Below are 23464 nucleotides of genomic sequence, written 5' to 3'. Positions count from 1 at the left end.
TCCTCTTCCTCATCACTGACTCAGTACATTCAAAAATGAAGCAATGTTTTCAACCCATGATTTAATTCATGTGACCGGGAATGTCTCTCTAGGCACCGAGTTCTGCTGCATCAGCAAATGATCTGGATCACGCTTGCTTTTCTGACTACACACCGAAACCTTAACAGAGAACCTCCTTTTATTCATTTCCTGCCCTTTCAAACAATTTAAAGGTAGATCTTTAAAAAAAACCCACATTAGCTGAAAAAGTGCACCAGAAAGCCAAGAAGTAGCTTTTATTTTAAACCAATTTCATGGACAGAATTTTGAAGTGTCCGTGGCATTTGATGTAGTGCATGATGACATTTTGCTCCAATTACTTTCAGATATCGGGCTTAATCAGGTTGTTCTTGTTTGGTTTTCTAAATTTTTATTGTCCCAATCTTATTCAATTAATATTGATGGTAATATTTCTAATTCCTGGCAACCTCCTTGCGGAGTTCCCCAGGGCTCTCCGCTTTCCCCAATTTTGTTCAATCTTTATATGACAACTTTGAATATTTATAAGCTGCCAGCGTGGAAAACGCTTTTTACTTATGCGAATGACATTTTTATACCGATTGAGATTGACCAAAATATTACCAATTTAACTTTTAAAATAAATCACTGTATCTCTAAACTTCAAACCTGGGCTATGTTTCAAGTTTCAAGTTTATTTAATTTTTGATGAATCGCCTATTACAATTTCTAGGCGATGTACATATTATAATTAAGATATAATTATAATTAAGATATAATTATAATTAAGATATAATTATAATTAAGATCTGTCCAGATGAAGCTAAATGCAGCTAAAACTAAACTTCTGTGGTTAGGCCCAAAATTGGATCATCTTCCTTCCACTGTACTTTTGGATTCTGAAGCCTCCCTACAAATTGAGTTCTCCTCTAAGATTTTGGGAATACTTTTTGATTCTTCTCTTACTTTTAAGGATCAAATAAACTCTGTGGTCAAGAAATGTTTTCCCAGCTTACGAATGTTGAGGAAGGTCAGATCTCTTTTCCATCAACGTCATTTTTCTGTTTTGGTCCAATCTTTATATTATCCCGGTTAGATTGTTGTAACGCCATTTATCTTGGCATCACTAAGAACTGCCCTCAAAGACTACAATTGATTCAGAATACCGCTGTGAAGCTGATCTATGGAAAGAGCAAATTCGACCGTGTGACTCCTTTGCTTTTCCCTCTCCATTGGCTCCCAGTTTATTTTAGAATTCAGTTTAAGTGTTTATGTATTGTTTTTAAGATTTAACATGGTATCTTTGCTCCTCTTGTTCCTCTGCTATGGAATGTTTATAGATTTTCATTTGCGAGAAGCATTCACCGATTTAAACTTTCTCTTCCTTCTGGGAAAGGAATTCAAGGAGTTAAGAATTTTAGCAGTTCTCTGGCATTTAAATTTCCCCAATTATGGAATGAACTTCCCCTAATTTTGAGGTGTCCCAGTACCTTCCAACTATTCCATAAACTTCTAAAAACTTTTTTTTATTCGCTAAACATTTTTTAAACTAATTCTCTTGAATTTCAGTTTATTTTATTTTTTTAATTTATTGTTAACCGTGTCGAGCTTCCTTTGGTTGAAGACCCGGTATATAAGGTTAAGTTTTGGTTTAGTTTAACATTTGTATTTCAATTAAAACGGTGCGTTATCAGTAAAAGTTAAAAAAAACAAAAAACCATTGTTGTTTTTCTTAAGTGCTGTTGACAGTGGCATAGCGAGGGTAGAAGGCGCCTGGGGAGGTGACACTTCCCTGCTCTTTCCACGCCCCCCCCACCACCACACTCGCAACTGCCCTTCCCTCCCCATATCTCGTCAAATCTTCGCCAGCGTGAGTAGCTTCTCAGGCCTGCTGCTTACACCAGCACTGGCTTTCCCTCTGACGTCACTTCCCGGCCCCCGCAACCCAGAAGTGATTTCAGAGGGGAGCCAGTTACTCACACTGGCAAAGATTTAAAGAGGTACTAGGGGGGGTGTTGGGCATGGCATGAGGGGGGCAGAGAGGTGCCGGCACCCCACCAAGATGGCACCTGGGGCAGTCCACCCCACCCCAACCCCACTGGCTGTTGAGTTGGTGTCAACTCATAAGGTGTCTCTGATCAATGCGTCTCAGCCTAGTACTTGGGACACACCAAGTCAGTTCTGCTTTCAGGATACCCAAAACGATTATACTGAGCTTGGCAGACCATTGTTCTGACCCAGTATGGCTATTCTTATGTTAATCCCTGCTTTGGATAGTTGTCCTGAACCATGTTTGGTCTTCATTTAGGGGAGGGGAACAGATGTTTTCTACTATAAAGGCAGCTAATTCTTCAGTTACAAAAGGCGTCCTTAACACCCTCCCCTGTCACAGTAACTCATCCCAGCTCACTGGGTTTACCTTAGACATTTCCTCATACAACAGATAAGGAAGAACATTAGACATAATAAAAGACATATGACACCTAAATGCTCTTGTAAGGGCAAAAAAACCCCAAACTAACATGTCCACTGCAGAAAGCATTCTTTTTTCCCTTAATTGTTCTCTTTCTCTTGAAAAATATTGTAGTTCTTCCCCCCCTTCCCCATTTGTTTCTGCTCATCCCGTCTACTTTATTACAGTCTATTTTAATTGTCCTCCCCATTTTATACGACACAAACTGTAATTTTTATTGTACACTGCTCAGAAATTTGATTGAGCGGGATAAAACTTTTTTTTTTTTTTAAGAAACTTAAGAGAAAACCAAAAAAACCTCTGTGGAGTGACGATGTTCCTAAAAGGACTTTATTTGAAAGTGTTGAAGTTCCAAAGGTACACTGAAATCATCCAGATAAAATAATTTCATCCACATAAAAGCCTTAAAGGACCTAGTCCGCTAGGGATACAGGACCCAACACGGTGCGCGTTTCGACAAAAAGTCTTCTTCAGGGGTCCCTGGGGGTCCTATAAAGGTGAGTATGTGGGAAACAATTGTGTGGTGAGCCGGAAGTGAGACACTGCTTGCATTTGTTTCCCACGTATTCACCTTTATAGGACCCCCAGGGACCCCTGAAGAAGACTTTTTGTCGAAACGCGGACCGTGTTGGGACCTGTATCCCTAGCGGACTAGGTCCTTTAAGGCTTTTATGTGGATGATTTCAGTGGACCTTTGGAACTTCAACACTTTCAAGTAAAGTCCATTTAGGAACATCATCACACCCCAGAGTTTGTGGGGTTTTTTTTGTTGTTGTTTTCTCTGGATTTTCGTCTTTGTGGATATTTTGGGGTCAATTCCTTTTGTTTTTAAGAAACTTGACATACAGGTCTCATGCAAATAAACGAAACGAAGACGAAAAGAGGTGTCAAACGACGCTAAGGAGCTGGTCTTTGTAATCAGGACCTCATAGAGCTGTTTTGATTTCGGCATTCAAACCAACTTGACTGTAAAGAAAGGCGCCAATTCAAAGGTCACCCCCTTTCTCCAGCATGGGGGTGGGGGAGGGAAACCTTGTTTTTTTTTTCCAAGGACAGACCAGCCCTTCCCCCCCCCCTCTCTCCCTCATGGCCACCAAAGCCCGGTTCCGAAGGGAAGAGCAGCTCGGCTCCGGGTTTTTCCTCAGCCCCCGTCCCACCCCCTTACCTGCCGCTGCGGTCGGAGAATCTCTGCCCGGCCCGTCTGACCAAACCCGAGACGCGGATTGCAGCCGTCAGGTGGCGCGAGAGGAGGCGGTTCCCAGGCCGCTAGCTTTCCCCCTCCCCCTCCCCCTCCTTCTTTTCGGCTGGGGCCGGGGCGAGGGATCTTCCGGGTAGACGTAGTTGCAGCGCGGGCTGAGTCACCGCGTGAGCGCGTGGTCTCGGGGTCCGCTCGAGCGTGTTCTCGTTACCCGGTACCGCTTCCACGAGGAGATTCTTTTCAGGGTACAACTGCGAAAAGATGAATGCGGACATAGTGGGGCAGAGCAAAACATTTCATTGACATCCTTTGTGAATTCAACATAGTTTCTTGCTTTTCAATTTTTTTCTTTGTTTTTATACATGTCCAGGACGGGGGGGGGGGGGGAAGGGGGGATATATTTTTTGGTTCATTTCTTGATCAAATTGTTGGAGGGGAGGGATATTTATTATCTTCTTTGTTATTGATGGAATTTAAGTGCTTATTTTTTAACGAATGTATCTATAATTTATGGCACTTAATTAATAAAGATCTATGTAAAAAAAAGAAGTGGGGGGATATAGAAGGCAACGGATAGAGAACCTCTTTACTATATTACATTAGGGATTTCTATTCCGCCATTACCTTGGACCATTATATGGTCCTTCGAACGTTAACGCTGTCTTGTATTAACATTGGTTTGTGGAATTTAGCCCTGCGCTTCCTCCATTATGACATCACAATGGCTGGTTGGTGCAGGTGAATGCGTTAATGCTGTCTTGGATTAACATTGTTTTGTGGAATTTAGCCCTGCGCTTCCTCCATTATGACATCACAATGGCTGGTTGGTGCAGGTGAATGCGTTAATGCTGTCTTGGATTAACATTGTTTTGTGGAATTTAGCCCTGCGCTTCCTCCATTATGACATCACAATGGCTGGTTGGTGCAAGTGAATGCGTTAACGCTGTCTTGGATTAACATTGTTTTGTGGAATTTAGCCCTGCGCTTCCTCCATTATGACATCACAATGGCTGGTTGGTGCAGGTGAATGCGTTAACGCTGTCTTGCATTAACATTGGTTTGTGGAATTTAGCCCTGCGCTTCCTCCATTATGACATCACAATGGCTGGTTGGTGCAAGTGAATGCGTTAACGCTGTCTTGGATTAACATTGGTTTGTGGAATTTAGCCCTGCGCTTCCTCCATTATGACATCACAATGGCTGGTTGGTGCAGGTGAATGCGTTAACACTGTCTTGCATTATATTAACATTGGTTTGTGGAATTTAGCCCTGCGCTTCCTCCATTACGACATCACAATGGCTGGTTGGTGCAGGTGAATGCGTTAACGCTGTCTTGCATTAACATTGGTTTGTGGAATTTAGCCCTGCGCTTCCTCCATTATGACATCACAATGGCTGGTTGGTGCAGGTGAATGCGTTAACGCTGTCTTGCATTAACATTGGTTTGTGGAATTTAGCCCTGCTCCTCCTCCATCATGACATCACAATGACTGGTACAAATTAATACTTGGCATAGTAACCAGGGCCAAATTAACAGTAGTTATTTATTTTTAACATTTCTGGACCGTTTTAAACCTAAGCGGTTTCCATACAAAACATACATAATATTTCATCAAACAATATAGTGCACATATTATTTCTTATAGCATTTATAATCTAAAAATATAATCAACATAAAATCAAACTAAAAATCCCTTCATGCCATGCATAAACATAACATTCTAAAAACAAATGCAAGAGTACAAAACCATCAAAGTTCTCCTCAACATGTACCAACGCCAAGTCATTTTTCAATGTTATTTTCATTAAAAAAAAAAAAGCATCAATAAATGTGTTTTCAGCTTTTTTTTTTTAATTTGCAGGTGATCCATACAAATCCTCAGGATTCCTGGGAGAGAATTCCAGAGCTTCACCCCAGTTATGGAAAGCACATTTGTAGATTACCTAATCATTAGTGCATTGGCTTGAGAACCAATGGAACTGGGTTGGATTCCCTCTGTAGCTCCCTGTGACTCTCAGCAGGTCACTTAACTCTCCATTACCCCAGATTTAAAAAAAAAAAAAGTACCTGTATATAATATGTCAGTTGCTTTGATTGTAAGCAGAAAAAGGCAGTATGACAAATCCCATCTCCTTTATGGTTTTGTTTCACCTACAGAGTCACGTTTATTTAAAACATATGCTAGGGTCATGCAAAGCAGCGTACAAACAATAAAATATTAAATATCAACACTTTTTCCCTTCTCCTTTAAGGACCTCCCCCCCACTGCTGTCCCCCAGTTTTACCTCAAGTGGCTTGGACTGGAGGATCAGAGAAAGCAGGTTCCCCACTGATGTGCTTTGTGACCTTGGACAAGTTATGCCTCAGATTGCAAATCTTCTAGGTTATGGACCTAACAACTGCCTGTGCCATGGGTGCAGATTAGAAGAAGGGAATGATTAAATCCAAATTCCTGTAGGTCTGCCACCCACCAACAACCCTAGATTAGTCCCTGTATCTGCTTTGGAGAGATGCTCTGGGGAAGGGAAGAATGTATTATTCAAATATATTTATTGAGCTCAATAGTAAGTAACAAGCAAAACAAGCAAGCTCAGCATTTTAAATAACAAAATCTATACCTATGAATAACCCAACACAACCCACTCCCCAAAATAAATAACCCCCCTCCCTCCCAGGGTCCTCCTTCCAAGTACACTTCAACCCAGAAAAATTTAACCAGGTAACCACATGAAACAAAGGAAAACAAAATAAAGAAATTCAACAGTTTAGCAAGCGGCTTCGGGCCAGCGGAGTCATTGTTGTCCAGAAGGGTTCCCAAGTCCGTTGAAAAATCCGGCCTGGGAGAGAAGAAAAGTCCAATACATCTCTCCTTTCCCACATCAAAAGGGTAATCATCCGACATCGCCAAAAAGAATAATCAGGAGCTGTATCTTCAAGCCAATGAATCAAAATACATTTCAGGGCCACCAAGACAGTCCATTTCAGAAAAGCAGTAGCGCCCCTCAGTTGAGGAAAAAAATGAGGAACAGTCCCAAATAATAGCAAAGGAGAACGACGAATGGATATTTTCCAAATGCGCTCCACAAAGACAAAAACAGCATTCCAAAAAACTTGAATAGCAGGGCAAGTCCAAAACATGTGTCCCAAACTCGCTTCAGGAGCCTGGCATCTCAAACAGGCTGCATTTTCACGAAGGCGAGATAAATATGCCCTCTTCGGAGAAATATACAAGCAGAAAACTAACTTATAGTGTTGTTCCCAAAAAGTAGTATATTTCCGAAAGGCTGACAATCGACGGACAGCCTGTGAGAGTACATCTTCCGGCAAATTTACAGCAAGATCACGAACCCAAGCCTCCCGTAAATGGGAATGGTCAAACAAGGGGGACTCATCCCTCAAATGGCGATGATGAAATTTAAGGGGAACTGGAAGTTGAGAACCAATGGTAAAAGCTGTAGAAAGCAGTTCTTGACAGGAGGCAGTCAAAGAACTAGAGGGCAAAGAAAAAACATAGTGATGAATTTGCATATAAACAAAATAATCAGTGGAGGAGAGACCAAACTCCTCTTGCAACTGCGCAAAAGATTTGATTTTACCATCATCATCAACCAATTGAAAAATATATTGAATCCCCCTCGTCTCCCACCGAGCAAAACTCGGACCATCTATCCCCGGCAAGAAGGAGCTATTAAAACGAATAGGCAAAAAGGGAGTCACAGAAGCAGAAATAGAATGAAATTTACAGACCCAGTGCCAAACCTTCCGCAAGGGACGGTGGAGCACTTTTGCAGTGAGAGGCTCAGGCGCAAGAGAAGGAAGAGAATGTAAATAAGCACTAAAGTGAGTAGAGCGAAAACAAAAAAGTTCTAAAGAAGTGTTAGTGAACACTGAGGTACCCCAAAAAAATCATTAATATGTCGCATGCCACAACCCACAGTCAGATAACGATGATTCAATAAACCTAATCCACCCCGTGAACACGGAGTTGCGGCCCTCATATAAGACAAACGAGGCCGCTTCCCGGACCAAAGAAACCTCTGAACCAAACGTATCAGTCTTCTCTCGTCCCTAAAAGACAAATAAAGAGGAAGGACCTGAAAAATATATAACCAACAGGGAACAATAAGCATGTTGTAAAGATGTACCCGACCTAAAAGGGAAGACTTCCCCAGAGATGTAATTTGTTCTGAAGGGCCTGAAACAGCGGTTCCACATTCAAGCGATACAAATGAGATAAGTCCTGTGGGATAAAAAAAACCCCAAATATTTCAAGGTAGAGTCCGCCCAACGAAGAGGAAATTCACCCCTCCACTTGGAACGCAACTCAGGGGGAAATGGCATGGCTAAGGACTTATCCAAATTAAGAGACAGACCAGAATAAAAAACAAATTCCGAAATGAGATCTAATGCTATCGATAAAGATTCTTCAGGCCTAGTAAGAACCAAAAACATATCTTCCGCAAATGCCAACGTTTTCAACTCAATCCCATCTATATTAAGACCCCGTACATTCGCAAAACCACGAAGAGTACACAACAAAGGTTCTAAAGAAAGAAGAAACAGGAGTGGGGAGAGAGGGCAACCCTGCCGGGTGCCACGAAGAACAGGAAAAGAATCCGTACGAGTCCCATTGACAAGAAGCGAAGCCCGCGGGTTAGAATAAAGAGAACGAATAGCATCAAGATAAAAAAAAACCCCAACCTAATATATTCAAGGGTACGAAACAAGAAAGACCAATGTACGTTATCAAACGCCTTAGAAGCGTCAAGACTAACAAACAGAGCCGGAATCCGATATGAGTGACAATGGGCAAGTGCAAAGAGAACCTTACGAACATTACGGACAGATTGACGCCCCTGAACAAACCCAACTTGATCCTCAGGAATAAGCTCAGAGAGATGTGGAGCAAGACGATTAGCAAGCATACGAGCAAAAAGCTTAAGAATGTATAAGAGGGACATTATATGGATTCAGGGACCATGGCAGTGTCTGGAATCATAAAAGGGAAGGGAGGCTGCTCAGAGGGAGGGATGCAGATGGTCTGCAGACTATTGACAGACAACCATATTGCCAATAAAAAAAAGGTTCTTCCACTGACTTCTAACTAAACCACTGGCTGTCATCAGTACTCTGATCCCAAATTTCCTACATCTGCCAGGAGTCTAGCATTCTTATGCTGGAGATTTAGCAGGCCTTGTCTTTGGCCCATAAGCACAGGCCTAGTTTCCCTATACCTTCATTTTGACCTGACATAGTATGTCAAATAATTAAAAATCAGGGCTGGAACAAGGGTATTAGCCACCCTGGATGGATCTTTAGCCTTGTGCCTGCCCCAATTAACTTTCAGGCCAATAAGCTTTCCTCCTCCGTTCTTCTGAGATTCTAGAAGCACTTAGTGAAAACTACAGATATCTTGCTATACCAGTGTGTGTGGTCAGGGCCTTCAGGGGGTTGGGTGAATACCCAGCTTGTTTTTTTGCTTGATTCAGCTTTGGTTGAGGAAATCAAACTGCATCAAGCAAAAAGTAACAACAACAAAAAAAGCAGGGCTGTAGAGCTGTTTGTTTGATTTTTGATTTGGGAGTGTTGTAAGGAATAGTTGTAAGATTTTTGGGGGTTGTGCTGACTTTTGGAGCTAAGCTCAAAGTTCATAAGAACATAAGAATAGCCCCACTGGGTCAGACCTATGGTCCATCAAGCCCAGTAGCCCATTCTCATGGTGGCCAATCCAGATCACTAGTACCTGGCAAAAAAACCCAAGGAGTAGTAACATTCCATTATCTCAGAGTAAGCAAAATTCTGGAACCCCAAAGAGTAGCAACATTCCATGCAGAATCCCCAAAGAGTCGCAAGATTCTAGAATCCCAAAAGAGTAGCAACATTCCATGCTACCGATCCAGGGCAAGCTGTGGCTTCCCCCATTTCTTCCTCAATAACAGGCTATGGACTTTTCCTCCAGGAACTTGTCCAAACCTTTCTTAAAACCAGCTACGCTATCCGCTCTTAACACAACCTCTGGCAACGCGTTCCAGAGTGTGCATTTTGTTGTACGATTGTTTGATGAACACACTTGGGTCTCTATTGGAATAGATAGTAGATTCACTGAAATCCCTGACCGCGTGCCACTGGTGCCAGCTAATGTGTTGATACAAGTGTCAGCATTCAATTTTTTGCATTCGTGTATGGTACACTTAGTTTCAGGAGTCTTGTCCCTTGCTAGAGTAGAATAGCTGATGGTCAAAACAACTTTGACAGAGCGTAGCCAAGTAGATAAAGTGAACTCCTGGAAAGTTCATCCCTCAAGAAACTGTAAGACATCACCAGCTGGTTTTTTTTTTTTTTTAGCAGACAGAATCTTGAGAAAACTACTGAAAATGGTAGAAACATAATTAAACTGGTAAGTGTAAGTTGTTTACAGGATACAGTGTGTCATTCCAACTTATCTGATATTAGAACCAGACCAAAAACATAAAACCATAGCACTTGTACCAGGAAATGCTGACAAAAATACTAGTTTCCACTTCAGCAGGGACAAAGTAACTATGAGTCAGAAAAAACTAAACTTCAAAAAAGAGGAGACTGACTCTGTAATCAAAAACAACCTAAGAGGAGGGCTCGCTATACAAAAACTGAGCTCAGAGATATAAAAGTCTAAAGAGGGAGAGGTAACCCCCTCTTGGAAAAAGAGTTTATCTTCCAATCATTGCTTAATCAATAGTAAAAGCGAGACCAGCTCAAAGGTGTAGAAATATATGTTTTCAATAGAATTTATATGTCTCTTAATTGCTTAAATAAATTGCTTGATTGAAATACTGATTGAAATACTGTATGCAATTAGGTCAAAAAAGATTTCTTGCATTCAGGTTGCCATTTTTGGACAAAAATACTAGAACAACCTTATACTCAATAAGTGTGTCAAGGTGGCATCAACTGTTAATGAAGCCACTACTACTACAAGGACTTATCACTTATATAGCGCTGAAAGGCATACACAGCGCTGTACATTATGACATTTATATATGGTCCCTGCTCGGAAGAGCTTACAATCTAACTTGGACAGACACGGCTTATAGGGTTGGGGATGCAGAACCCAAGGTGAGAGGAGCTAGGAGTCAAAAGCACTCTCAAAGAGGTGGACTGACATAGACAGTCCCTGCTCTGAAGAGCTTACAATCTAACTTGGACAGACAGACATGGCTTATAGGGTTGGGGATGCAGAACCCAAGGTGAGAGGAATTAGGCACTGAAAGCACTCTCAAAAAGATGGGTTTTTTAATTGGCCTTGAACACTGCCAGAGACGGAGTCCGCCATAGGTCTACTCACCATTTCTATAGCACTGCTAGACATATGCACATATTAACATGTCATAGACAATCCCTGCTCAATAGAGCTTACAATCTAATCAAAACAGACAAATGGGACAAATAGTGGTTAGGAAATTTCTCACACAGGGCAATGATAAAACAGACATTGGTAAGAGTTAGGGGTTAAAAGCAGCCTCGAAAAAGTGGGCTTTTAGCCTAAATTTTAACACTGCCAGAGACGGAGCTTGACTGACTCAGGCTATACGTTCCAGGCATATGGTGCAGTGAGATAGGATGGAGGTTGGAGTTGGCAGTAGGGGAGACGGGTATAGATAAGAGAGACTCATCGCAGAGTTCCTAAGGAGGAGTATACGGAGAGAGACTGAGAAACAGGGCAAGGGCTGGCACGGTGGCCTTGTGTGCGTGTCTCAGATTATTCTCATGACTGCATTAATTTCAGACCACAGATGTTGCCAAGCTGAGCAGATTAAATACAAGTTACTACACCTTACCAAACACACATACAACAACAATGTATCTGTGCAGGAGAATTTCACTTCAGTGTATTGTATATTGTAATCCTTTGCGGTTTTGTACCAATAAACTGTAGTGAGAATTATTTTGCCTTGTAAGCTATTATGAGACCTTAGATTTCTCAGTACAATAACCCAAGGCAGCAGGAATCAAAATTCAATATATATCCTAAGGTGCATCCTGCAATTAAATCACCCTGTGGTAGAGATCTGAAAACGCTCAAATTTTGTAAACGCCAACTCCAAATGAAACGAAACCTCAATGCTAAACTTCCCTGGTGCGGGACCCGGAAGTGACGTCGGAGGGAGAGCCGAGGCCGACGCAAGCAGCAGGTTGGCGCTGCTGCTCACGCTGGCGAAGAGCTAGAGGTACAGGGGAGGAAGTGAAGGTACGCACGTGGTGGGAAGGAGCGGGGGGCAGAGAGGAGGATTTCCACTCCCAATTCCTCAGTCCACTTATCTACAATCCGTTTATAGCTCATATATGGAAATACAAAATCAGCTTATACAAAAAAGCTTTGGATTCTTGCCCAGAAATAGCTAAGAAGAAAAAAAAAATTGTTTTAAATTTAAATTGAATCAGATTGTGCAGACTGGATGGACCATTCGGGTCTTTATCTGCCGTCATCTACTATGTTACTATGATGGAACTTGTAAAGTTTTCCTCAAACTCCTGCTGGAAATACCAAATCAGGTGCGTCAGTCAAGCAGTCTGAACCAACTGCATATAATCCCAGTTATTAACTAGGTCTTATTGCATAAAATGGGACCTGTATTAAAAAAAAAACATATGTTAGTGGTAAAATAACCCATCTTAACCTTAGCCCACATTGACAACTTCTCCTCTTAGTGTGAAATGTTTCAGCCTCTGATAACCAGAGCTGGTATTGTGACATCATAATGTCTCATTCCACCAATGTCTAAGAGCCAACCTCATCAGTGATGTCACAATGGCTCGATTGTCCTGTACTTGGCTCACTTTTATTACATAGAGCAGTGGTTTAAATTTCTATTTAAGGGAGAAGGTTATCAACATGGCTACTGGCCACATTGGGTCACAACAGAGATCTTACCATCGCCTTGATATACAGAGCTCCCCGATGACCGTCTTATAGGTAGATGATCTGCTATCCTAGGAGACATTAATTTCATAGACTAACCAAATGAGACTGGACCCCCAGCAGACTTCCTTCTATATCTGACCTGAGCTTCCACCAAATAGTCTCCTTAGCGGTCCAAAAGAAGGGCAGGGGGAGGGAGAGTATGGTGCAGTGATTAAAAGCTACACCCTTGTGACTTTGGGAAAGTCACTTAATCCCACCAGTGGCCCAGGTACATTATATACTGTAGATTGTGAGCCCACCGGAACAGACAGGAAAATGCTTGAGTGCCTGAATAAATTAATGTAAACCATTCTGAGCTCCCCTGGAAGAATGGTATAGAAAACGGAATAAATATTGTAGAAAGGTTTGAGAACCCTTGTTTTAAACTAAACTGATTTGTTTTCTGCCTGGGTACCTGCCTGCTACTTCCAGTTCCTCTTATGATTTTGATATTTATTGGTGTCACAAGTGAACCAGCTCTCAGCCAGACACTGGGCCTAAGAGCATATCTGTCACACTAGAATGTAGACTTTGCAGCTCCCGAGATCAAGTGAAAAGTAGGGTGTGAAGAGTAAATGGATACTGGTTTCTGCAAAATGACAACAGTACAACAGTGGCCTTGAAATAAATCTAATCTAATCTATTTGTGCGTCGCTTATACCTATACAGGCTCGGGGCGACTGCAAAAAGAGGTAAGAGGGGAGAGAGAGAGACGAGGTGGATAGGTAAGAAATAAAGGCAAATTACACAATCCCACCCCCCTAAACTATACACAGCCAATTGCTAGCATAATGTTATTGTGTCGCGTGGCAGTATCAAGATACCAGCCTTTATCCATGCTTCATGACATTAATCACATTTTCAATATTTCCTAATAGACACTGACCAAAGAATATAAAAAACAGTGGTTACATGTGATCAGATTACAGCTCATTGAAGTAAAAAAAAAAAAAAAAATAATAATAATGATCAAAAGGAAACTGTACTTAGATATAGCAGAAGGAAATCAGATTTGTGGGTTTGCCATGTGAAGAACTGTAGGAGTACTCTGATGATAAGCAGAACAGTTGCCAACAGGGCTGACAAGTGAGCCCAAAGGCCTTTTTACACCTGGAGGAGGGGTATTTACTAAGGGTTAACTGGAAATAGACTTGCATGTGTTGCTTCCACTGCCTGCACATCTCTCTAATGTATATTCATTGTGAATACAGGCAGTCCCCAAGTTACAGACACCAGACTTCAGTATAACTCATATTTAAGAACGCAGTTGTGGCTTCATTTGATTTCATTGAGCAGGTTTTCCTGGGGTATAGACTGCTACACTTCTCCTGTAGCAGATTTAGAGTTGATTCTTGTACATGTTGTATCTTAGAGGGAACACTGGGACAGTTGGCCCTTTTGTCAGCTGGGAGCAGAGGTAAGCAGCAAGAATCTTAAAATCTACAAGTTCTTACTTTTTGTACTTTGTAACTTGAAAAACTTGAGTCCTGTCTGATTTCAGTGTCATGTCTGCTGTATTAGCTTGGTTTTTGGCTCAATAAAAATAATTTCAACATAAAATCTACAAGTTCTGAGTTACATACAAATCTGTCTTAAGAGCAGCTTTAAAAATGTAACTCTTTCTTAACCGGGGGACTGCCTATATCCCGAAAGCGAACCATTGTCATAAAGGATTCCTAACAAGTGGAATAAACATATACATGGCGATACTCGAGAGGGTCCAGAGGAGAACAACTAGGATGATAAAGGGCATGGAGAACCTTTCATATGCTGAAAGGTTGGACAAGCTGGGGCTCTTTACCCTGGAAAAGCGGAGACTGAGAGGGGACATGATAGAGACTTATAAAATCATGATAGGCATAGAGAAGGTGGAGAGGGACAGATTCTTTAGACTAGCGGGGGCAACAAAAACAAGAGGTCATTCAGAAAAACTGAGAGGAGACAGATTCAAAACGAATGCAAGGAAGTTCTCCTTCACTCAGCGGGTGGTGGATACCTGGAACGCGCTTCCAGGAGAGGTAATAGGACAGGGTACAATACTGGGGTTTCAAAAGGGACTGGATGACTTCCTGGAAGCAAATGGAATTGCAGGGTACAGATAGAGGGTTACTTACAGGACATTAGGCGAATAGGGTATGAACGTTTTAGGTTAGAAGCACTTACAGGCCATGGGCCTGGGGGATCGCCATGGGAGCGGACTGCCGGGCACGATGGACCCCTGGTCTGACCTGGCAGGGGCAATGCTTATGTTCATAGAGGGGCATAATCAAAACATACGTCAAAGTCCAATTTGGCCATATGGCGCTAGACGCCTAAAGTCAGCAGTGGGAAAATGCCCATTTTTGAAAAATACACCTAGAACATATATATTTTAAAATCACCTATCTGGATGATCAGGTTATTGTTTGTCCAGACCGCCAGGTCGTATATCTTTATACCACATTTTCAACCAAACACCCAGAACAAGACCATTTGGATGTGGGAGGGGCCATTCTTGTAATGGACTGACCACCCAGACATGGCAACAGGGTATTACTGTGAACTTCACAAAAAGGGTGCCAGATAAACATCTCACCAGAACTCCCTTATGGTGAGCCCCCAACCCCCCCCCCAAACCCACGTGTCTACAATTCCATTAGCCCTTATGGTTGCAGGTGGCACCTATAAGGCAGCAGAGCGGGGTTTGGGAGGCTCACATGTTCCATCATAAATATAGTGGTTAGAGGGGCTTATTGGCCTGGGACCTCCTCTCTATGGTTCACTAGCCCACCCCCAGGCTATTTAAGACACCTGTATACAGCTCTACTAGGCTTTCCTTTAGCAGGTGCTGATGTTCTGGAGAAAGATATGTACTTATTCTGATCTTTGTTGGGGTGTGGGATCTTTACTTTGTCTCTGCAGTGGTTATCTGGTTAGTGTGGATAAATTTTTGGCATTTATACCTGTTTTTACATCGTCTAACTCACAACATTTACGTTTCATCCAGGACGTACTACTACTACTACTACTACTCATCACTTATATAGCGCTGAAAGGCGTAAGCAGCGCTATTCATTTTGACATTTATAGACGGCCCCTGCTTGGAAGAGCTTACAATCTAACTTGGACAGAGCAGACATGACATAGAGGGTACGGGATGCAGAACCAAAGGTGAAAGGAATTAGGAGTCAAAAGCACTCTCAAAGAGGTGGCATTTAAATGGGCCTCAAACACTGCCAGACACGGAGCCCGCCTTAAGGATTTGGGCAGCTTGTTCCAAGCATATGGTGCAGCAAGGCAGAAGGTACGAAGTCTGGAGTTGGCAGTTGAAGAAAAGGGCACAGATAGGAAGGGCTTACCAGCTGAGCAGAGCTCATGGGGGGGATCTTAGGAGGAGATAAGTGAAGAGAGATAGTGAGGGGCAGATGAGTGAGTGCATTTGTAGATCAGTAAGAGGAGTTTGAATTGTATTCAGAAATGGATGGGAAGCCAATGAAGTGACTTTAGGAGAGGAGTAACATGAGTAAAGTGGCTCTCCTGGAATATGAGTGGTGCAGACAAATTCTGGACAGATTGGAGGGGAGCGAGAAGGCTAAGCAGAAGGTCTGAGAGTAGCGAGTTGCAGTAGTCTATGCGCGAGGTGATGAGGGTGTAGATAAGTGTTTTGGTAGTGTGCTCAGAGAGGAAGGGTCAGATTTTGGTAAGGAAGAAGAGGCAGGTTTTAACAATATGTTGTATCTGGGCGGTTAAGGAGAGAGAGGAGTCAAAGATTACCCTGAAATTATGAGCGGACAAAACAGGAAGGATGACAGTTTTATCCACAGAGACGGAAAACAAGGGAAGCGGAGAGGTAGGTTTAGGCAGGAAGATAAGCAACTCTGTTGTAGTCTTATTCAATTTAGATGGTGGTGATGTCTAGTAAAACATTTGTTTATCCCTGCAGGATGACTAAATCTAGGTCCCTTGACACGTCCAGAAAGTCAGTTTGATTATTGGCATTTGGAAGACCTATCTTTTAGATCTTCCAAGTGCTGACTTGGGTTGGTTTTTAGACGTGTTTAAGTTTTGATTATGAGCCCCATAAGCTTTTTAAAATAAAGAAATAATTTGTTTTATTTGGGACCTGTTTTATTTGGGACCTGTAAGTGGCCCTTCTTAATAATCTATTTGGAATAGGTTCCAGAGTTGTCAGGTGGGTGAGATGGTCAACTGTTTGAGATGTAAAGTCCCAAAAAAGGAAAAAACAAGCCCTAGAAAAGTAAACCAGTCAGAAGGAGTAGGGCCAGATAAATGGTCTCCCCACCAAAAAAAAAGAGAAAAAGAAGCCAAAAGAAGTCCAAATACCAGTTTTATTGATGCAAAAATAGAAAGCTCTCAGGGGAAAATTCTATAAGAGCCACCTAATGTTAGGTATGTAAATAGATGCCTCAAGTTAGGTGCCTAACTTACCCCCCCTTTACAAAACCGCACAAGAGGTATATAGCGCTGGCCAGTGCGCTGAATGCTCTGTGCTGCTCCAACACTCGTAGGAACTCTCTGACCGTCGGAGCATTCAGCGCGCTGGCCAGCGCTAAAATCCTCTTCCATGGTTTTGTAAAAAGGGAGGGTTTAATTAGTAAATTGGCTTCAATAATGAGCTTTAAGAAGCTCATTATAAAAAAAGAAATAACATTTAATTGGGAGATAGTCGCCTATCTTCCTTTTTTTTTTAACATTTTATTTATTGAAACTTTAATATAACAAACAAGCAAAATACACTTGCAAAAAGATTAGGTAAATGAAACCTAAAGTCACAATGACTATACAGGTACAGATAGATATATATATATATATATATATATATATATATATATAAGGAAATAAAATAAAATTATTTAGTCCACAAATTAGATTAGATCCAAGAACAAGGAAATAAAAGAAATACATAAGTAAATATAAATCTCAATTAGACGGATTAGAAGGCATGATATCTCTCCCCAACAGCCGGTTCGTTATACTGTGGACAAAGCATTTAAACCAATAGTTACCTCTCCTCCTTCTCTAGCTACAATAAATTCTAACAGATGCTTAGGTTAAAAAAATAAGAAATTCTTCCCTTGCAAAGAGACACAGCATTTAACAGGAAATTTTAAAAGAAATGACGCCCCTAAAGCAACCACTCTGTCCCGATATAATAGGAAATCCTTCCTTTTCTTCTGTGTTTCTTTGGAAATATCGGGAAAAATTCTTACTACTGAGCCAAAGAAAGAGTCCTTCATGTGCCTGAAGTAAGAGCGAAAAACTAAGTCTCTATCAAACTCCAAGGCGAATGTCACTATAAGGGTAATTCTCTCTGTTATTATCTCTAGGGAACTTTCCAGAAAGTTTGTCAGGTCCAATTTACTCTCTTATATCTCAGGTTCTCCAGTTGGAGTAGAAGCTATTTGTTTCTGAGTACCCATAGAGATACTCTGAACTCTTATTATTGGTGGCATTCCTTCTACCGGAATTAGAAGAATCTCCTTCAGATATTTCCTCACCATTTCCAAAGGAGAAATAACCGGAGATTTAGGAAAATTTAATAGTCTCAAATTATTCCTTCTCTGTTTATTCTTCATATATTCAAATTTTTTCTGGAATACAGCCCTTTCTTTTATGATCTCAGTCTCTAATTATTTTATTTGAGAAATTTGTTCTTCATGTTGTTTAATAGTTACAGAATGTTCCTTCAGAGTTACTCCTTGTGCATTGACCTGGGAGCTAATAACAGCACAGTCCGAACGCACCATATTAACAGCTTTTCTAAGGTTGGAGTCCATAGTGGTTATGGCCTTCCACAGGTCGTCCATACTGACTTTATCAGGCTTTATAATTTCCCTAAACTGTTCATGTGAAGCAGTCGCCTATCTTCCTAGGCGTGATTCAACAAAAGATAAGTGCCTATCACATGAAGGCTATCAGCGCCTAACACCATAGTAGCCGTGTTTAGAAAATATGGCCTATCTAGTCTGCCTACCCATGTATCCCTTCCTTTTTGTAATATCTTTTTAGCTAATGTTAAATATAGTGAGAGGAGGGCCATAAAGTGTGTATAATGTGCAGAAATGTTTACTTTGCCTTGCTCCCCTTATCCTTCTACTGCCTAACAATTTCTGAACACATTAGTATATTAGCAAGAATAGTTTACTGAAAGACAATCACAGATCTGAGGCAACCTTTTTGATAGCTGTGTGATTTGAGTTCTGGGCCTTGCAGCAAATTATCACTGGCTTTTACAAAGCTGTGGTAGAGATTCCTATTGCGGGTCGGCGAGTTATATGCTCCCATGCTCACAGAATTCCTATGAGCATCAGAGCATTTACCGTGCCAGCTTGCGGTAGAAACCTCTACTATGGCTTTGTAATCATGTGTTGATAATGAATGAGACTATGCATAATATGCAGCCATAATATTAAAACCACTAGTGTTTAAGCCCGTTACATTAACGCAGTGATTCCCAACCCTGTCCTGGAGGAACACCAGGCCAATCGGGTTTTCAGGCTAGCCCTAATGAATATGCATGAGAGAGATTTGCATATGATGGAAGTGATAGGCATGCAAATTTGCTTCATGCATATTCATTAGGGCTAGCCTGAAAACCCAATTGGCCTAGTATTCCTCCAGGACAGGGTTGGGAACCACTGCATTAACGGGTGCTAGAATAGATGTCTGTCTGTCTTTCTCCTGCCCCCCTGTCTCTTTCTTCCTTTCTTTCTGTCTCTCTCCCTGCCCTGTCTATCTTTCTTTATTTCTTTCTATCTTTCTTTCTCCCTCCCGCTGTCTATCTTTATTTCTTTCTTTCTGTCGCTCTCCCTGCCCAGACCCTCACTGAAGCCGCCTTCCAGCGGTGCCAGTTAAGGGATCCCTTGCCCTTTCCTCAATCCAGCTGTGGTCAGTTGCCCGCACACTCCTGGTGGGGGAGGGGAGGGGTTCCTTTAGCTCATTACGGCAAGGCAAGCAGGGAGCAGGCCAGACCGAAAAACAGGACGAAAAACAGAACTCTAAGCGCGCATGCGCACTCCTACCTGCGGGTCCTTACAGCTCACGGAAAACTGGCGCACGCAGTGGGAGTGTGCATGTACGGCTTAGGGTTTTATTATATTAGATTCTTTGGACTATTGTCATGGGGTTGTTGTATTGTGTTCTAAGATTGCATCTTATATAAAGAGCTGGTGCATCTAAAATGCAGCACAGCAGAGATGATTTATCACTATGACATATTTTGGGTGTCAAGACTGATGGCCTATTTTTGGACTAGCTAGTTTCGGCATGTTTTGTTTTATGCAGGGGAGGGACAAAGACACATGGAATCTCCCCAACGGGCACTACAGCAGTGTTTATCAACTCGGTCCTGGTCAGACTACTCCCTTGCCAGTCAGGTTTTCAGGATCTCCACAATGAATGTGCATGTAAGAAATTTGCATACAGTGGAGGCAGTGTATGCAAATCAAGTTTATGCATATTCATTTGGATATCCTGAAAACCTGACTGGCAAGGGCATATCCCAGGGCAGGGGTAAGTAATTCTGGTCCTCGAGAGCCACAGGCACGTCAGGTTTTCAGGATATCCACAATGAATAAGTAGGAGATGGATTTGCAATGCACTGCCTCCTTGAGATGCAAATCTATCTCATGCATATTTATTGTGGCTATCCTGCTCTCGAGGACTGCAATTGTCTACCCCTGCCCCAGTTGAGGAAACGCTGCAGTACAGTATTTGCTTGTGTGAAACGCCCCTGAAAAAAAAGCGTGCTAAGAGAAGCACACATTGTCACTCAGGTTTTCTTAAACAGATCTTTAACAGCCAGTGTAATTCTCTTAATTGCACAATCGAAACACGAGTTAAAAATAGCACACATTTTGGTTTTGGTTTTTATAACTCAGACGTCAAAATCTTGCAAATCTGCCTCTCCGACGTGCCTGCTCTAGCCTCCCTTCCTGGCAGCTCTCTATGGTCAGTCCTCCAGGGCTGCCCGCCTCCTCTCCTCAGCCCTTCACGCAGCCGCATTGCCAGCGACAGTTTGTCAGGCGCCGGCCGGGACGCTCCCGCGCGGGGTCCTACGTCCGCTTCCGCGTCCACGTCTCCAGCAAAGATGGAGGCTGCGAGGCGGAATGTCTGTAGCGCCGGCGGCGGCTCGAAGCCCTGAAAGCGTCGCCTGCCTTCCGGGGAGGGGGAAGCGGCGGGGCTGTGGTCTGCAGGTAAACAGCCGCCTCGTAGCCCTTTGTGACCGCTGTCCGAGAGGTCAGGGAAGCGGCGGTGACGAGGCCGGTCGGCCGCCGCCGTTGTGGTCCTGAATGGCCGTCCCGCCTTCCTGTATGTCCCCCTCGGACAGATGCGCAGAGGCAGCCCCCGTTGCAAACGCTTTGGATGATGATGATAATGCAAAGACCGTTGCTTTTCTATAAGTATGGTAGCCAAATCGGTTTTAGCCGTAGTATGGGTTAAAATGTCATGAATCGTGTGTTATGCTATGTGCATTCCTCATTAATTAGAGTTCTAGGCGGGTTACAAGCAGCATATTACTACTACTATTCTTTCTCTAGCGCCACACATAGTCACAAAGAAGAAGAAACAGTCCCTGCTCCAAAGAGCTTACAATCCAAGCAGACAAGATCGATGCCATGGATACAGTTAAGGGGAAGGGTTAATCTGCTGGCTGGGTTGGAGAGCAGAGGGGAATACAGGACAATCGAGCCATTGTGACATCACTGATGAGGTTGGCTCTTATTGGTGGAATTTGGCATTATGACATCACAGTCTCAACTCTGCTTCCCAAAGACTGAAACGCTTCACACTACTACTAATATTACGCAGCGCTGTACAGAGTCACGAAGGCGGTCCCTGCTCGAAAGAGCTTACAATCTAAACAGCCAAGATAAACAGGATGATATGGATACAGTTAAGGAGAACGGTTAATCAGCTGGCTGGGAGGGTGGGCAGAGGAGTAGGGTTAAGGATTGAAAGCTATATCAAAAAGGTGGGTTTTCAGTCTGCTTTTAAACAAGGGAAGGGGCTTGACGAACAAACTCGGGAACAAAGTCTGGAATTGGCAGTGGAGGAGCAGGGAAAAGCTAAGAGCAGCTTATCTGAGGAACGGAGTTCTCTGGGATGTGTATAAGGAGAGGGAAGCGAGGAGAGATATTGAGGGGCAGCAAAATGGACACACTTGTCCAGCAATAAGATCTTGAATTGTATACGATGACAGATAGGGAACCAGTGAAGTGACTTGAGAGGGGTGACATGAGCATAGCGGGGTTGGTAGAAGATGAGTCGTGCAGCAGAGTTTTGCACAGATTGCAAGGGGGAGAGGCGACAGTGCGGGATACCAGTTAGAAGTAGATTGCAGTAATCTAAGCGTGAGGTTACAAGAAGTGTACATAGAACTCTGTATAGAGTTAAAGAATTATAGAGTACATGCTATAAAGAATTATTGTATACTGTATTTTTCACTCTATAAGACACACTTTTTCCCCCCCAAAGTGGATGGAAATAAGGGTGCATCATATGGAGCAAATACTAACTTACCCCTCCCCTACTTTAATTCTTCCAGTGGTCCAGTGCTCCAGTGCTGTAGGGCAGGAGCTTTTAGCCTCCTGCTCTTCCCTCTGGCTTTCTCCCCAGAGGCAGAGTTGGAGCGACCAGAAGGCAGGCGCAAGTTTTTCACTTCCTGCCTTGTCCTGTGCTGCTCTGTGAATGGCTGCCCCAATTCTCGCCCCAGTTCTTGCTCGTGAGAAAGCAAGAGAGAAGGGCAGGAGGCTGAAAGCTCCTGCCCTACAGTGCTGGTCCGCCATTCATGGTGCAGGACAACGCAGGAAGTAAAAAACTCACGCCTGCCTTCTGGCCACTCTGCCGCTGCCACTCGGGAGAAAGCAGGAGGGAAGGGTAGAAGGCGCTCCTGCCCTACAGCGCTGGACCACCGGAGGAGTTAAGGTAAGGGGGGGGCCCTGCCTGCCTGCCTGCTTGCCTCGGGGTGGGGGACACTGCTAGGGTGGGGGGGGCCACACTGCCTGTCACTAGGCCTGCCTGCCTGTCACTAGGCCGCTAGACCTACCTGCCTTTCACTAGGCCTGCCTGTCACTAGGTTTCTAGGCCGACCTGCCTGTCACTAAGCCAGTGGGCCGGCTTTCCTGCCACTAGGCCTGCCTGCCCTGCGCTAGACCACCAAAGAGGGGACAGGGTGCAGACCCCGGCAAGGAGTGTGGGGTTGGGTGCAGAGCCCGGTAGGGAGAATTTGGTTCAGAATGTTTTTTTTCTTGTTTTCCTCCTCTAAATCTAGGGTGCTTCTTATGGTCAGGTGCGTCTTACAGAGCGAAAAATACGGTATATGCTTACGTACTGTTATCAAATTGTGTGTACAATCTTATAAAAAATAGCAGCTGATCATTTATATTGTCTTTATTTCAGGTGACATATTATTAGTCTGAGTCTCTTGGAAACGTTGTTAGTATTGCCGATATATTCACTTCTATCCTAGCTGAGTTTCTATTCTTTCACCTTTCTGGCTCTGCTTGCAGCTTTCTTTAAATTAATTACCTTATTTTCTAACTCTTATTACTCTATATATGTTTCATCTTTGCTTATACCCTATGCTATTAAGGTTTTTAATTGTGTATTGTTGACATTGTAAGGTAGCATACTTTATCCCAGGACAAACAGGCATGATATTCTCACATGTGGGTGACGTCATCTACGGAGCCCCGATGCGGAAGCATTTTCAAGCAAACTTGATTGAAGATTTAAGTTTGCTCTGCTGCTCCACGCATGCGTGCCTTCCTGCTCCACTAGGGGGCGCATCCCCTCGTGGTCTCCAGTTCAAAATTTTCCGCTGAGCCTAGAAGTCGTGTTTTTTCAGGCTCT

At 42.9% G+C, this 23464-nt stretch overlaps 2 protein-coding genes across 7 annotated transcripts in view; one reads left to right on the top strand and one right to left on the bottom strand.

Annotated features, from left to right (window-relative positions):
* LGMN (legumain) overlaps window positions 1-3772 on the bottom strand; it is an 84378-nt gene extending 80606 nt beyond the window's left edge. The window contains exon 1 of one of the 3 annotated variants that reach the window (XM_033951243.1): window positions 3636-3772. The gene's annotated coding sequence lies outside the window, so the exon portion shown is untranslated. The remainder of the gene's footprint in view (window positions 1-3635) is intronic. The other 2 variants (XM_033951242.1, XM_033951240.1) reach the window with 2 other exon arrangements.
* The window catches only part of GOLGA5 (golgin A5), a 135994-nt gene that overhangs the window by 42722 nt on the left and 69808 nt on the right, over window positions 1-23464 (top strand). For 2 of the 4 annotated variants that reach the window (XM_033951236.1, XM_033951239.1), the window contains exon 1: window positions 20618-20805. The exons of the other annotated variants lie outside the window; for them this stretch is intronic. The gene's annotated coding sequence lies outside the window, so the exon portion shown is untranslated. Of the gene's footprint in view, window positions 1-20617; window positions 20806-23464 lie in introns of those variants that run through there. 4 annotated transcript variants of the gene reach the window in all.

The sequence above is a fragment of the Geotrypetes seraphini genome, chromosome 7, assembly GCF_902459505.1.
Source record: "Geotrypetes seraphini chromosome 7, aGeoSer1.1, whole genome shotgun sequence".
NCBI lineage: Eukaryota > Metazoa > Chordata > Amphibia > Gymnophiona > Dermophiidae > Geotrypetes > Geotrypetes seraphini.
This window is presented reverse-complemented; position numbering and strand designations above follow the sequence as displayed.